Genomic DNA, 17,836 nt, shown 5'->3' on the forward strand with positions numbered 1-17,836 from the left:
TGTTTAATAATTTCTTTGACTTCAGCTTTAACCACAGCACGAAGTTTCTCGTTGTCGGCAAGAAGTTTCTTGTTCTTGGCTATAGATGTTTCTTGCAATTCCATTTTCATTATTTTATTTTCTACTTTAACATCAGCTAACAGCTTCTCAATGTTGACTCTAGAAGTTTCTTGAACTTCTCTAGAATTTTCTTGTTGGCTGTTTCCATTTTTTCCATCAAAGCCGCGAACATTGTACTTAAATCGATGCTGCTTTTTGTTGCACGGGTAGAAACTTCCATTTCTTCTTTATACTCAAACTCGTAACTTCCGATACCAATATCAAGCCGCTTGAATTCATCTATGAGCCCTTTCTGCAATTGTTACCTGTTTTTGGTAGCTCCAACTTACTCAATTCTTTTTTTGAGTTGTTCAACTTTTAGTTCTTCAAACTTCATGCTTATTATTTTGCAATCCCACTTCTGACACCAATTGTTACGTTTTTTACCTTTTAAAAACGTGGTTTATTTCCTTTAAATAAACCGGATACTTTTGATTGCAAATAAAAAGCAGTTTAGTAGTTTAAAATTGTAACAACTTTTTATTTATTCAAATGTTTTTATACACGTTTATAAATTCGCAGAAATACAGACACACTTTATAATGTAAAAGAATTGACTGGAAAATACAGCACACTTTAAGGCAGTCATTTGATGTTTATTTACACAGCGTCTATCATGAACTAACTATCGACTGCAACCTCTGCCACTATTTATACACACACCATCTCTCGTGAACATTCTACAACGATCTTAACGGACAACTACTATATTCGAATTCTAGAGCTTTCGAATGCTAACAATCGCATGCTATCAACATTGTTGATAAGTAGAATGTTTATAAACACGATGAATGTTGCTGGCAGTTGCTACCGACCATTAAATTCAAATTGCTAGTGCAAATTCGTAACAATATCAGTGGGATTTTCTTTTCATGACCATTTATTTCTCAACTATCCCGCTGTGCCATTAAGCCGATTCACAGACAAAAATGATTTTGTTACCCCCTTCAAAATAAAGATTGGTTTGTTTAAGGATGTCTCCCAAATTATCTTTTGATAACCGTTTGTGAGCTGGACCATTTTCAAAAAAAGTTTTTTTTTTAGTTTTAGTTTGTAAATATTTGTATTGCTCTAATATGAGGGGATTAGTTAAATTCGAAATATTTTTTCTATTTTTTTCAGTTGATTCCAAAGCCCTAACAAAATGGTTAAATGTTGCTGTAACGTCATTAAAATGTTTGTTATAATCATATTCTCAGTTAATGGTTCACCTAAATATCTCAATCTTTCGGCAAGTTCTTCTATTTTTGCATTTCCATTGCCATCAGGCATAACAGGTTTTCTGCAGGATCCATCAACAATTTTGTAAAGGTCCATAGATTTTAAAAATTATACGCATCTGGAACTTCCATGAACTCCAATTCACTGCTCCGCGTAGTTTTTCAATTTTAAATTCGCCCATGTTTACCCTTACCTTAATATTACTATTAATCCCTTACAATAAAAAATAAACTGTTGTTGAAATCATTTTATATTTTTTTGGTAGCAATTTATTTTCTCCAAATCCTTCTAGTAGTCTTGACAATGCAATTTATTTTATCCTTCTATGCGTCTTGAAAAATTTCTCCAAATCCTTCTAGGCGATTGAATAAAGAGTCTTAACGAATATATTAAATTATTCCTTCAGAATTCTTGAACTAATTTTTTGTTTGTTTAATCCTTCTAAGCTTCTTGATATTCAAATAATCCTTTAAGCTTCCCTTAGCATGAGTATCCTAGGCCAATAACCACTTGAATATTGATGTTTAATAAGCAAATGTCTTTACCTAAAATACAATATTCAAATAAATAGCTTACTACAAACATTCTCAAACAAAGTATTTACAGTAAATACAAATAACTTTATAATCAACATATAATTCTACTGTATTATAAGAATTCATTAGGTTCTAATCGGGATATATACGGGAGATATTCTTTTTGTGGTACTTTTCAATTATTTTTAATTTATGAACTTTTTTTTAGCATTTGCGCGTTAATAGCTAGTATTTATATATATAAAAATGAAATGGTCCATGTATGTTATGGCATCACCTGAGAACAACTGGAGCGATTTGGCTGTTTATTTTGTATTCGATTCGAAATATAATTATTGCCTCCTTTTCACTTTTCATTTCTCATTTTTCTTTATAACAGACATTTTTTGGAGAAACTTGAAGAACTAACATTTGTAAATAGCTACCGGGCGAAGCCGGGGTGGTCAAATAGTATATAATATAAAAGGATCACTTGTGGCAAAATGTAAAAAATTAGTACATAAATTTGCAAAAAAAAACATTTTTGAGTGAATTAAAAATGATTTCAATAAAAACAACTAATAAATTTAACCTAGATGGTAATCGTTGAACCTAATAAGACAATTGTTACTAACTTTTAAGGAATTTGAATACAAGAAACAAATTTTAAATTAATCATTAATATTATTTGCTCGTACATCCACAATATTGGTTACAAAAAAGGCAGAAATTATAGAAATTAAATATTTTATATGCATAAATTAATAAACTTACTTAACGGTTAGTACATTTTTACAAACTATACATACATACATACATTGTATGAATGTTTGTAAAAATTCACATAAAAATATTTATAAATTACATCACTCAACAAGTGTCGTACCAAAATATGACGATTGTTGTCTTCAATACAAAATAGTACCTGTGTACTCAACTCGTATGTACCAATCCATACATGCCAAAGTTAAGTATTATTAATCAAATCAAGTGACCAATAAAATATTGCTGTATATCATTGTAATAAAAATTTTTAAAGTATGAATTCTTTTAATATATGATGAAAGATTGATGATTAGTTATTAGGCCTAGCAAAGTGCACTTTAGTTTAGCAAAGTGCCCTAGTTTTTACTTTTACAAAAACAACTTTTAAGATAGTTGAAAAATTTTGGAATTTTTACAAACAATTAAAAAATGAACTTAGTTTTTTATAACTTATTTGTGTGAACCATTAAAATGAAAACCAAGTACATATGTACAAAGTTTTCAATAGAACTTTAGAATTAATTACAAAATTAATCCTTAAAAGTACAGGAGAAATTAAGAGGACTATGTGAACATGATTTTTCTTGTCAAATTGTTACAAGTAGTTGACAATTTATCAATGAATTTAAAAACAAATTGGTAAGAAAGATTATCAATTAATCATAATCCAATTTTTTTTTTATTCATTCATTCGGTTACAGAATCCTAGCCAATAGGCCATAATCGGTTCCAATTAAACTACTCACAATTTTGTCATCAGTATTATAAATCCAAAACGAACTAAGTTACAGTGGGTTAGTTGTTATGTTACCTGTAACAAAATTTCTAAATGGTATCAATTTACCCCCTCCTAGGCCAAAGTGATAGGTCAATTTCATAAATGTTCGATGTCAAGATATACAATAATACTCAATTTTCAATTCCTGAATTTAGAAACCCTAAATATTTTTAGAAAATCACAGGATTCAATGACTAAAAGCTGAACGATCCCACGAAAAGTACTTACTAGGGTATTCAATTAATCGGGTTTCTGGTTTAATCGGTTAATCGAGCAAATAATTAATCGAGGTTTAGATTTATTCGGTTAATAATCGGTTAATTTAAAATTATTCGATTAACCGAATAATTTCTATTTTCATTTTAAATTGAAAATACAACAACGAATTTTGTGTACAAAAATATAAAAAACAGCAAATAAGGCATTTGAGATCATTTTTGATTAGAAAGATATTAACATCTACTATTTATATTTCTGAAATCGCATGATTTGTTGAAAATTTATTTAAGAAATAGTAAAATGTCATAATATATTCAAAGACGTTTTTCTCGAAACGACTTTTTTGAATTATGACGTTGTTGCAGTTTTTTACGGTTTTAGTGAGATCTTCTGAAATAATGTTTTATAAAAATAATATATGTAATTTAAACGATTTTTTCTTTAGATTTAATAAAACTTTTCTTGGAAAAAAACTCTCTCGCTGATTGTATATGTTGGAGAAATCAAAAGCATGATAATGAACAGGGAAACCGGAAATATGCTCTAAAAAAACCGTTTTAGGCGCTTTAAATATGCAGTAAAAACTTTAAAATATGCTCTTAAAATTTAAAAAATATGCTCTTAAAAAAACAAACTTTTACATAATTTTTAACCAACAAAAATTTACTTAAATTTTCAAATAAAAATCGTTGTCTATTGGATCTGAAAACATTTTTAAACATAGAAAGTGTTCTTTCGACATCAACTGATGTTACAGGAGCAAATTTAAAAGACAATATTTCTTAGAACACTTAGAACGGTTAAGTTTGAATTAGAACTAAAATTTGATATTTAGATGGAGCTATTATTAAAATAGTGCTTATTTTATATTAAAACAAGTAAGAGAGCTATATTCGGCTGTGCCGAATCTTATATACCCTTCACCTAATTATACTTCAAAATAAAAAATTTAAATATTTTTAGGTGAACAAAATTTTTTTTTCAGTTTTTTCATTTTTGGATAAAAAAAATTTTCGAATTGTTATTTTAAATTTAAAAAATTTTTTTTTTTTTTTTAATTTTTTTTTGGTGAAAAGCCATCTATTTTTCAATTTTGAATTTTAAACAAAGGAAGTAAAAACCTGTAACACAACAGCGAAAAATAAGTAAGACAAAATTTGTTTTTGATAAACTCAAAATATGCTATTAAACAGTAAAATATGCTCTAAAAACGCAAAATATGACATAAATATGCTCTTAAAACAAATATATGCAAAAATATGTATTTAAGGGTAAAATATGCAAAAATATGCACTAACAAATCGATGCCAAAATTCTTAAATAGTTCTGAAACGTGTAAATATCTTATCCATGTGCTCATTAGACTCACCAGAAAAAACATGCATTTGCATATTTTGGTTTCCCTGATAATGAATATTCCTTTTTGGATTGTTTTAGATTTTGATTAATTTAATAGTTTCGTTTAGTTATGATAAAAGACTCATTTCAAAAAAAAGTTTCGTCTATACATGTAAATACAAACAAAGTTTCAAATACATGTATATTAAATATGTCAGTTGTTATACATACTCATTAATCATGTTTATTGGATGTTCAAAAATATCTAATTTTAATTTGAAATTTGTATATGAATTGAAACGAAAAAATAAATACAAACAAATTTTTTAAAGTGCAAAAAAAAAAGGAATTTCGGTTAATCGGTTAATCGACACAAATTAATCGGTTTATTTGTTATTTGAAAATCGGCAATTTCAAATTATTCGAACAGTTAACCGTACAAAATTAATCGGTTAACCGATTAACGGTTAATCGATTGAATACCCTAGTACTTACTACATCACTAATCTCCACTATTATTTGAGGTTTTCCAACATTTGTAATTATCATACGTTTTTACTATAGAGCAGAAACTCTCCTTTCAAAGACATAACTACGTCTATTATCTACAAATTTATGACCGATTATGGCCAATAGGCTAGGTTATTGAAATAATAAAATAAACTTTGTTGTCAAAAACCTAAGTGTAGAGAATATACAAAAAATTAATTAACTATGATGTCTCTGCTCAGTTTTCCAACGCTTTGAGGAGCAGAATAGGTCTCCTAGTAAATACTCTCCAACACAATATTTATTTATATTGGAAAGATGTAACATCCGTATTCACTGACTAGCTAAAAGTGAACTAGGGTATGCTAAAAATACCAATAAGCCCTGGATATCCGAAAAGAAATGGCAAATAATAGAATCCAGGAAACAGGCCAAAACCAAAGTAAATGATACTAAAATCCCACAATCTAAACAAAATGAACAACGTAAATATCAAGAGGAAAACCAGAAAGTTAAGCGAAGTGCAAGAGAAGATAAGCGGAAGTGGGCTGATAATTTAGACAGAACTGCCAGTGAAACGTATTACGAAGGATATTGCCGGCCATAGCTATCACACTATAAAACCTCTGAAGAATGATAGGGGCGAATTGATCTATGCCAACGATCAACAGCTAGAGTTGTGGGAGAATTATTACTTTCAACTATTGTCGGTCAATCGGACATCATCTACAACAATATGTGATTGTGATAAAATGCATCACATAAATAACGTAACCATCGCAACACCGTCCTACGAAGCTGCAATTAAGCGTCTGAAGCTCGGTAAAACTGCAGGCCCTGATGGAATATCTGCTGAAATTATGAAAGCAGACATCACCCTGACAACGACTTTACTAAAACCCATCATAGCTCACATCCTGCCCAATCGCATTTCAGCTATCATTGAACCACAGCTGAGACGAGAACAAGCGGCCTATAGGCCAAACAAGTCATGTGTTGATCACATCAATAGCTTGAGGGTAATTGTTGAACATACGGTCGAATGGCGCTCATCCCTTTACTTAGTGTTCTTAGACTTCAAACGTGCTTTTGACACATTACAACACAATGCGATATCAGAAGCTCTAAGATGCAAAGAAGTTCCCGAGAAGATAATTAAGCTTATTAAGGAGCTTTACAATAGCGCCTATTGTTCTACACTTAAATTAGGGGCCATCAAGCAAATCCATCAAATTAAGCATCGGAGTTAGCCATGACTGTGTTTTGTCTCCATTATTGTTTGACCTAGTTATGAACCATTGTATTTCGTTGAGACCCCACGATAGGATAGATGCTATCGAAGCTTATGGCACGCTCAACAAATTCTGGAGATCGCAGTGTATACACAAAGGATTTTAACAGCAATGTGAAATCTGTGCTTCTATATGGATGCGAAACATGGAATAATATATCGAGTCGCGAAATGAGTACTATGCAAGCTTTTGTAAACTGATGCCTCAGCCACGATATCAAATCAAGATTTGTGGAATAGAACAAATCAAGTTCCTTTGGGTTTAAGTATACGATCGCTTAAATTTGGTTGGCTGGGACACACACTGAGAAAGCCAGCTAACGATATAACAAGACAGTCCTCCAAATATAACCCCCAAGGTTCTAGGAGACCTGGCAGACCTTGGAGATGACAAATTGAGAATGAGTTGCATGAGCATGGTGTATCCTGGTGTGAGATGAAACTGTTGTGTAATGATAAAACACAATGGAAAACATTTGTTGCAGCCCTATGTTCCAATGGGAATTAAAGGATTAAATATACATATATAATATATTTTCCAGTAATAAACTTTACTGATTTGTATCTTACAATACTACTTTTTAAGATTATTTGAAAATATTTTTAAATTAAAGTGAAGAGAGAACATTTACAAAAATGCATCTAAAAATTGCATTTGCATTATGAATGCATTTTTTGAGAACAAATATGTTTTTAATTATGAAGTCTAAAGTTGACATAATCATCTTTCAAATGGATCTTAAATCGATAAAATCCAACTACTAGTATTTAATGTTACAGTCCATGTTAATTTTCTTGATTTAAAAAAAATTAAAATGGGATTCGAAATTTAAAAGAATAAAACTGGAAATGTCCAAAGGACTCCAAATTTTACCGAATAAAAACTTGAGCTTATTCTGATTTCTTATGTGGAATTATTGATATACCTTTAATACAAATAAGAATGAACTTTTTAAAAGTTCTGTTTTGTACTGTACTTTTTTTTCTTTAAACATTTGAGTAAGATATTTTTATTAAGCTGAACAACAAAAGCCATATTTTATGGCTAAGCTAGCCAAATATGAATTTTTGAATATGTTTAAATTACTATTTGTGTGTGTTTATACTCGTATATACTTACACTTTGTACTTATTTGATTAAACACATTCAATATTTTTGAATTGTTTTTATGTATTGGTTAGCGGAAACATGATAACCGTATGTTTTTAGGCACCAGTATTGCCATTATGACACGTTTCGAAAACGGAAGGACGGAATTTGACTTCTGAAAAATAATTTCACCTGTACGATGAAAAAAGATAAGAAATTTCCTTTTTTTGTTTTAAAAGGAAATCACGAAATTCAGACTCATACATATTTAAATTAATGAAAAAGATTTGTTTTTAATACCAAATCAATTTGGATTTATGTATGTTCTAGGAACAAAAACAAAGTAATTTTTTAATAGAAAAATCTAATGTACAGACCGGAAACTACACTCAATATACACGTACATACCTTCTCTCCTAGTATGTAGTTGGTTGGCTGGTAGTTGACTCAACATACTCCTAACATTTATGAATTTAAGTCTGTATGTACCCAGCAGTTCTTGGATACTGTCCTGAAATAGTGATTTTACCTATCATTTACTGATTTACCTAAATTATATACATTTAGTTACATAAATAGCTATGTGGCTAGTTGTCTCTTTTGGTCCTCAATCTGAAAATTTATGTCCCCAACAAATCCCCATTTCAAATTTAAAATCACCAATTTTGTTCCCAAAACACATTATTTTTAATGCTATAGTTAATAATTTAATTTTGATTGTACAGTCCATTCTTTTAGTCCTAATAATTTCCTTTTGTCCTAATAACTTCATAGACATGCATTTAAAATAAATTAGAGAAAAAAAAACATATTTGTTAACTTTTAATGAAACCATTTTTATCTATATTTTATTATACCCTTCACCTTCGTGAGAAGGGTATATATAAGTTTGTCATTCCACAATATAATTTTCCAACCCTATAAAGTATATATATTCTGGATCCTTATAGATAGCGGAGTCGATTAAGCCATGTCTGTCTGTCCGTCTGTTGAAATCAATTTTCTGAAGACCCCAGATATCTTCGGGATCCAAATCTTCAATAATTCTGTCAGACATGCTTTCGAGAAGTTTCTTATTTAAAATCAGCAAAATCGGTCCACAAATGGTGGAGATATGACTAAAAAACCAGGACAACCTCGATTTTTGATCTATATCTGGATTACTAAGTCATTAATATAGACAATATGGATATCTAATTCAAACACCCTTGCAACGACGTATATAAGACTATAGTAAGTTGGACAATGGGACAAAATCGGAAAAAATATTTGTTAAACCGAAAAAAAAAAATTTTAAATTTTTTAAAAATTAAAATAATAATTCGAAAAAAATTTTATTCCAAAAAATTAAAAAAAACAACTTTGGAAAAAATTTTTGTTTACCTAAAAATATTTAAACTTTGTATTTTAAAGTATAATTTGTTGAAGGGTATAGATTCGGCACAGCCGATTATAGCTCTTACTTGTTTTTCTTATTTTTTGTTTAAATCAAATTAGAAAGTGGTCTAGTAACAAACAAGTCACTAAATGCACTGATTACAATGAGACTAGTCCAAAATAGTCAGTCAGTACATAGAGTCTATTACCTTACTAGCTACCTAAATGTTTATTTGATTAGCTACATAACTAGCTAAGTGGAAGCTAATAGACCTAAAATAGTCAGTTAAAAAGACATTTCCTAGACAGTCCAATAACCGATTGCTGATAAAGAACCCTTCCTCCGACAACTCTTCAATATATTACATCTGGTGGGTTACATAACTAATACCTAAAGTGTAGTACAAAATAAACGTTTAAAGTGACTACACTATAGATTACTTGGAGATACAAAAGTCACAATTGACTTCAAACTGGATTATGTAAGTATACTTAAGCAATAATAAAATAAACTCTATGAGGATTATATCAACAGAATTTGTATAATTTTTTCGTATCACTCACTAACAAGTGCAGTATAAAATAAACGTTTAAAGTGACTACACTCTAGATTACATAGAGACACTTAAGTGACAATTGACGCTAGATTACCTGGGGTGTATAAAGTATCCATTTGACTTCTCCCTGCTTTACAAAGAGCACATAAGTGTCAAATGACCCAAAATATATAATGGGATACATTGAATACAAAACTGCTGGGTATTGTACTTGGTTGGTGTGAATGCATGTATGTAGGCAAATGAAAACATTCAAAACTGTGTTTTTTTTTAAGTCACGCTCCTACCAAAACCAAGTCCAAAACAAGCCAATTGCGAGAGACAGACAGAGAGATAGAGAGTGTCAAGTGGATAATAATAATGAAATAAAAAAAAAGAATCAGCAAATCTTAATTAAAAATGCAGATCAGGTACTATTTTGTATAGGTACAAATAAACGACAGTACGCATTTACACAATCGTACTGTTGAATTGAGCGTGTGTGTGTCTGAGACTGAGTTTTTGTGAGTGTGTGTGTGTGTTTTTCAATTACTGAACGCATTTCAAGTCATAGTTACGAGTCGTACGGACGCTTATAAAAAGAACCCCATTAATAAATCGGAGTGTATCTGAGGGTGTGTGTGTGTGTCTTTGCACCTTCTTAACTCGTACCACTCGTACATATTTAGGTTTAATATTTTTAAATACCAAGTATTTTCAATTGTTATTTTGAATCTTTCTTTTAATATAAATACATGCATATGTATGTCTATATATACATAGTTATTATATAGTAACACTGTATATGAATAATATCTGTGATAGGTGTAGTGTCTCCAATATTGAAAATCAAAAAATGGTTTGAGGTGTGGTGCTAAGCTTGTCTGAGATCTTCAGAGTTAGTTGCCAATAAGACTTTGTCACCAACGGATTGGAAAACATTATTCTAATATTTAAATCTTTTTTCAAACATATCTTACAAAAAACAAAAAAACAAAAACTTAACAAGTGTTAGTTATTAATTTTTACAAAAGTGTCATATAACTTAAAATTAAATAGTACAAATACACATTACAAATAACAAAATTATATTTAATACATCTATTGGTCAGTTGGCAAGATGTCGGCATAGCTGATATTTAAAATTTTGAAACCCCGCTATGCTGCATCTAGTCAATTATTTCAATGGATAAATCAACAGAAATTATGCAGATACATCATTAATATGTACCTATGTACATAGTTTAAATAAAAATGTACGTTGAAGCTTGTGTTTTATTAAAACCTATCTGCATTGAACAATAATCAAAATTCCGATACGAAAGTGTTAAAAGCGCCATTTTTTAATGCAGCTTTATATGTACATTAACCGGTTTTTACATTGGCAGGAAAATGCAAAGTGTTTAAAATTAAAACGGCCCAGATAACTCGAATATACATACTGGATCTTCTTATTAGTTATATATAAAAAATAACTTCGAAAGAAGCGTAAACAAAGTTGAATTTGTTATTAGGAAGTATTTAGAAGATAAAACATCTGAAGTCAATATAAATCTATTATTTTTTGTTAGACATGTAAATAATTTTTCGGAATTATTATAATACCTTGCAAAGAACAGTAGATTATACATGTTTTTCTTTCAATTTATATGTAGGGTTCCGAAGAGGGCAAATTTTCCTGTAAATATTTTTTTTAGAGATATCCGATAACTTTCGGGAATTTCCTTATACGTTTTCTTCTAAAAGTTACAATAATCAGATTCGTTGTGATGACCAAATTTGTTACTCATCGAATAATTTCATTATGTTTTTTTTGGTTCTAGCAGCAAATAATCATTTGAAAAAAAAATCGAATTTTTGTCACCCCAAAAAAAAAATCCGCCACAGAAGGTGCATAAATTTAGTGTTTATAAAAAACCGATTTGCCAGTTATCCGAAAATTGGTCTTTTTTAGAAAACTGACTTTTCTGTTAACCGACTTCGAAAAACCGGTTTAACAGGTAAACTGACATTGAAAGGAATTCCATATTTTAGAAGTTAAAGCAATACATTTTGATATGTATGAAACATAAAATATCCTACAAAAGTATACATAGCTTTAAAATTTGCAGTTTTTAGTAGTAAGGAATGGTTAATATATAATAACAATAAATATGCAAAAGCGCCAAGTCCATTTTATTTTGTAAAAAATTCAAAATTATTATCTTAGTCAAAAGGAAATGAGTACCTATAACTATGTTACTAAATATATAATTATTGGCTTATTCATTAAATTTTAAACAAAAAGAGTAAATCATAAATTTTTTAATTAAGGGTCTAATTTTATAAAACAAAGTTTCAAATCCTTTTCCCAGTATTCTTTATACAAGTTGCTTACAGTTCCAAACGTTTCGTTTTATAAAATGAGGCCCTTAATTTGCTAATTTGTTTAGCACATTTGGCTAGGAGAATTAATTGACCGATCCTAACCAAATTCAATAGGCTGCGCTGTGACAAATATTGTCAAATTATCTTTGGAATCAACATGGACGGACATTGCTTAATCGACTCACTCGATCGACTTTAAGGTGGATGTTTGGACAATATTTTTGCACGTTACAAACATCAGCACTAACCCAGTAGGGTATAAATATTATTATTAAAAATGTTCATCTTTAAAATGTCTCATCATTGAAAATAATGCTACAAAATTTTATTTCGGTCCAAATGCTTAAAATTATCTTGAAAACAGAGTTGGTATTACTAATCCCATTTTGGAAAATTTAAATTTTCAAATTCGAAATCTGTTAAGCCCCAAACTAAGGAATGAAATACATGGATTTATCATTAGCGCGAAGTACAAAAGTTTTATTGTTTTTATCTTTAAACTATGAAAATTGAACGATAAAAATGTTTGCTAACACAAACATTATACACAGAGAAAACAGATTCGTCGTTGCAACCGAATTTGTAGTCAATCGAAATATGTCGGTTTTATATACTATTCATATAAATCAGTTGGATACAGACTTAGTCGTTGCCAATTACTTTTCAATTACCAATTACTAGCAATTGTAATTGAAAAATAAAACGAAGCGTTCAGAAACGCAAGCAATTTGTATGAAGAATACTGGGAAAAAGGTTTTAAACTTGAATATTTATCATACACAATATGTTTAACGTTTGTTGTTGCGTTTTATAACTGTAGTCGAACTGAAAGGGTATTTTAGAGGTAACAGAAGCCATCTTTGAAAAATATTGATTTTCGAGTGGTAATATCATAGAAAATATTATAAAGAAAAATATGTATTTCAAAGTTATTACTGCGACAACCAGAGCCATAGATGACAACTAGATAGGTAATTGGTAAATAGGTACACCTAAGTTTGTTGTTAAAATCCAAATCCAAAATTCATGTGAATGTTTGCTACTTATTTTGTTGTTGTATCACTGATAGGACTTTAAATATTATATATAGCATGGTAGAACCAACCAGGTACAATTATTAGGGAGAGTTTTCAATATTTACCCCTACAACGTCAAACAACGCATTTACTCTCATCACTTTTTATTTTGTTTTCGCAATATTTTGCACGTTATATTAAAACTAACACATATTTATTTGGAAAAAATTTAATTTGAATTGAATATTTCACGAAAAAAATTAAATACACAAAAATTTGTTTAATTAATTTATTTTTGTCTTAGACATTTCTTTTTGTTTTTTTCTAATTTTCTTTTTTTTTACGTTATAGGGAATGTATAATTGAGAACGTACTTTCTAATAATTGTACCTTGCTTGTTCTGCCATGATATATAGTGCCAATTTTACCCCAAAAATTAGCCTAAATGGAACAAATAGTTCCAAATCCATATTTAAAAAAATTCAATATTATTGGACTTCATTTTATGTTCGATATTTTCAGCACTAAATCGCTTATAAAACCACCAAAATGTACTTTTTTGCTCATATACAATTTTTGGGAAATAGAGTTTTATTTATTTCGCCCCCTTAAAAAACAGCATGAAATGATAACAAGTTTCTTACTTATCTATAGATACATCTAACTGCCACATCTAAGTCACCACAATAAATGTTAAGGATGTTTGATATAAAACCATTTTAATATCGGAAAAAGAACCTTTTGTTAAAAATAAAGAAAAAAACGTAAGTTTTGTTAAAAACAAAATTAAAAAGTACGTTTTTTATGCGTTTTTTTTAAACGATAATATTATGAATGAATGTTTTTAATCTTGATCTAATATATAAACAAATTACACATTGAACGACTACGAAACTCTGAGCGCTCCCTCGACAATTGGATATTCGCTCTGGAACGACCAGAGTATTTCCAGTCTAAACATTGTGGAACGCAACGAGAGTTGTATAAACTGGAAGTATTTTCCCAAGTGATGAACTGTCGACGACAGCAGAGCTGTTACAACAAGAACGAACCCGCGTCAAACCTATGACATCCGTCTGAATACTCACGCAGTTCCTCTGGAGTCAGACATAGGATGACACTCGATGTGAGTCTGACGTACCCTGGATTTTATCATTCAGACTGACAGAACCTGATGCCACCGTCCAGACACCCTTGACATAGGGAACATACGCTGGATGGTGGGGTTATGTTGCCACACCACATTCTCGGACCGAAGTGATATTGATGATGATTACGTTAAAATATACGATAAACATTATCTTACAATTTACACACAGCCTCAAAAATGAGTAAACACCACAAATTATTTAATTTTTTTTAAGATAAAGATAATCCATCGATTAATATTTAAAAGCTTCGGTTTGTTGGAGATTGGGCTGAATAATAGAATCGGTTCTAAAAAAAAAGATTTAAGTCGGATTATAATGATTTTCAAAAAATTCACTGGTGTTTACCCATTTATACCATATATAAATACGATACCATACCCTATGATTTTGAAGTTTTTGAGAATTGGTGGGCGAAAATTAAAAAACATGTTATAGCTATGTTTAAGGTATTTAATATGTTTGAAGTAATATGAATATGAAAAAAATGTAACATAGAAATTATTGGGGAAAACATAATAATTAGCGGGATAAAAGTCTACATACAACGTAGTATCTTCTAACATCAAATATAATATTAAAAACAAAAAAAAAGGAAATAACAATTAATTTTGTTGATTTATTTAAATTTACATGCATTACAATTTTTAAAGTGATAATTAAAGATTTTATTGGAATTTTTGCTAAGACAACAAAATTAAGTCGGCTACTGTAGAGACGATCATGAAAAAATATAATAACACCAATAGAACCGAAATTAAGCCAAGATCTGGGAGACCTAAGAAGCTTTCGGGACGTGACGTTACCAGTATTTTGAAAGTAGTGAACCAGGATCCGAAAATAAACGCCCCAAAACTTTATAAATTATAAACATTTTAAATGACGATGTATTTAATAGCAGAACAGCATGCAAAAAACCACTCATTTCAGCGAAGAATCAAAATCGTATTATACCTACAGTCAAACATGGTGAAAGCAAAGTTATGGTTTGGGGTGCCATGGCGTCATCTGGAGTGGGTCGTTTGGTTTTTGTCGAGCATAACATGGACCACTATCAATATAAAAACAATTTTCCAGCAAGATAACGACCCTAAGCATACTGCACACGTTGTTCGAGACTAGTTTCTTTATTATGCCCCAAGACAACTATATTCACCACCCCAGTCACTAGACTTATACCCAATAGAGCACATATGCGACGTTTTGTAAAAAATTGTGCGAAAATATGACATCAGTAGCCTTGAAACCGTCGTCTTACTGATGCCCAAGGTGTACTAACCAAATATTAAGAGTTAATTTTTTTTAATTTTATATAAAATTTTTAAATAATATTTATTTTTTTGTAGCTGTATGTAGACTTTTTTTCCTATGAATTTTTAATGTTTTTGTTATTATGGTTTTTATTATGTAAATTAATTAATTTTTTATTTTATAAATAAAGTATTTATTAAAGCCTTAAATATTGACATAAACATTTTTTTAATTTTCTTCACGAACTCTCTAAAACCCCTAAATCATAGGGTGTATGTAGACTTTTTTCCTTGATTGTAAGTGATTTTATTAAAGATTTGAAGAGAAAACTCAATATTTTACATAATTTAAAAAAAAATTAATTATTCGATTAAATTTAAATGTCCAATTATCCAATATCCAATTATTTTAATACCCTATTTCTTATTTCACTCACCCCTATTAACACGAACTCTGGTTATGTTTTAACTAATATTTATACTGAATGTTTCATACAAAAATAATTTTAAATGACAGTATAACTATTAGTTATATTTTCGAGTGGAAAGGACTCCAGGTTGACAATATGTTTGGATATATCTTAAAAACTTAGAAAATATGTACATATGTATATGTACATCAAATGCTAGGTATCTTAAATGACATTGACAATACATACTGTTGTATCATAATATAACAATAAAAGGTAGAATCACTATAAAATATGTTCTCAATTATACATGCCTTGAATTGTCAGACTAATACCTATAAAATAAAAAATAAAAGTACAATTGAAATAAAACATCAAAAATCAAAAATTAACTACATACATAAATTGAAAAATAATTTAAATTCAATTTCAAAATTTATGAAGAAACATGCGTGTTAAATGTTGTTTGTGTAAATCTTATTCTTTGTGTAAATGTCCTGAAAATAAAATTAAAGAATGGAGTGCAGCCAGCGGTGTTGAGCTGAAGAAACACCCCCGGATTTGCATGCATCATTTCAATGACTCCGATTATATTGAACTGCATCAAGCCACAAAACGTGCACGTCTAATACCAAATGCGACATCTTCTCTTGAGGAAGTAAAAGGCGTAAGTGATTTTTTTATTATTCGTATTTTCGTATTTCTGTTTTTTGTTTTTCTATTATTTGACGTAACAAGGCATAGCATTTTAAACTCTCTCCCTAGTGATTCTACCTTTTAATGGTTGTATCATGCTGTTGTATTATAAATACTGTATAATATTTTACTTTTCTATTTATTAATTTATCACATTATCTATGAATTTTATATTTATAATTTTTATATAAAACATAATAAAAGATATTCATTCTGAAATTGAAACCAAATAGTTTCACATGGCGCAGTCGTAAAAAAACAAGTAAGAGAGCTATATTCGGCTGTGCCGAATCTTATATACCCTTCACCAAATTATACTTCAAAATACAAGTTTTAAATATTTTTAGGTACACAAAATATTTTTTTTTCCAAAGTTGTTTTTTTAATTTTTTGGAATAAAATTTTTTGAATTTTTTTTTTTTTAAATTTTAAAAAAATTTTTTGGTTTTTAAATTTTTGGTAAAAAAAAAATTCGGGTTAATAAATATTTATTCCGATTTTGACCCATTGTAGGTCCAACTTACTATGGTCTTATACATATACATTATGGTCTTATATACATTATTATGTACGTCGTTCCAAAGGTCTTTGAAATATCTATCATTAGATATCCATATTGTCTATATTAATGATACAGATATAGGTCAAAAATAGTAAAAAAATCTAGGTTGTTCTGGTTTTTTCCTCATATCTCTGCCATTTGTGGACCGATTTTGCTGAATTTATATAGGAAAGCATGTCTGACAGAATTATTGAAGATTAGGATCCCGAAGATATATGGGGTCTTCAGAAAATTGATTATAAGAATCCAGAATATATATACTTTATAGGGTCGGAAATGAAAAATGTAGAAAATACAAACGGAATGACAAACTTATATATACCCTTCTCACGAAGGTGAAGGATATAAAAATGAAAATCTATAAAATGTAGTTTTCTTTATGAGATATTCTTTATAAATTATAATTACACGATGCTTGTTATTGTATTGATAACAATTTGGTTATCCTAAACAATCGTTGGAAAATGCTTAAAAAAGTATTTAAAATTACATAATTTTTTATCAACCCATTGCGAGACAATCGTAAGAAATATAAATTTTGTTCCTAAAACCGACTTGTTTCCACTAGATTTTATAAGAAAATCGCTAAATTAGCAATAGAATTTTAAGTAAAAAGTTGTTGTTGTTTACTTAGCAACATTTTTAATTTTAGCTGCGCCATCTGTTATT

This window comes from Calliphora vicina, chromosome 1 (assembly GCF_958450345.1).
Source record: "Calliphora vicina chromosome 1, idCalVici1.1, whole genome shotgun sequence".
Taxonomy (NCBI): domain Eukaryota; kingdom Metazoa; phylum Arthropoda; class Insecta; order Diptera; family Calliphoridae; genus Calliphora; species Calliphora vicina.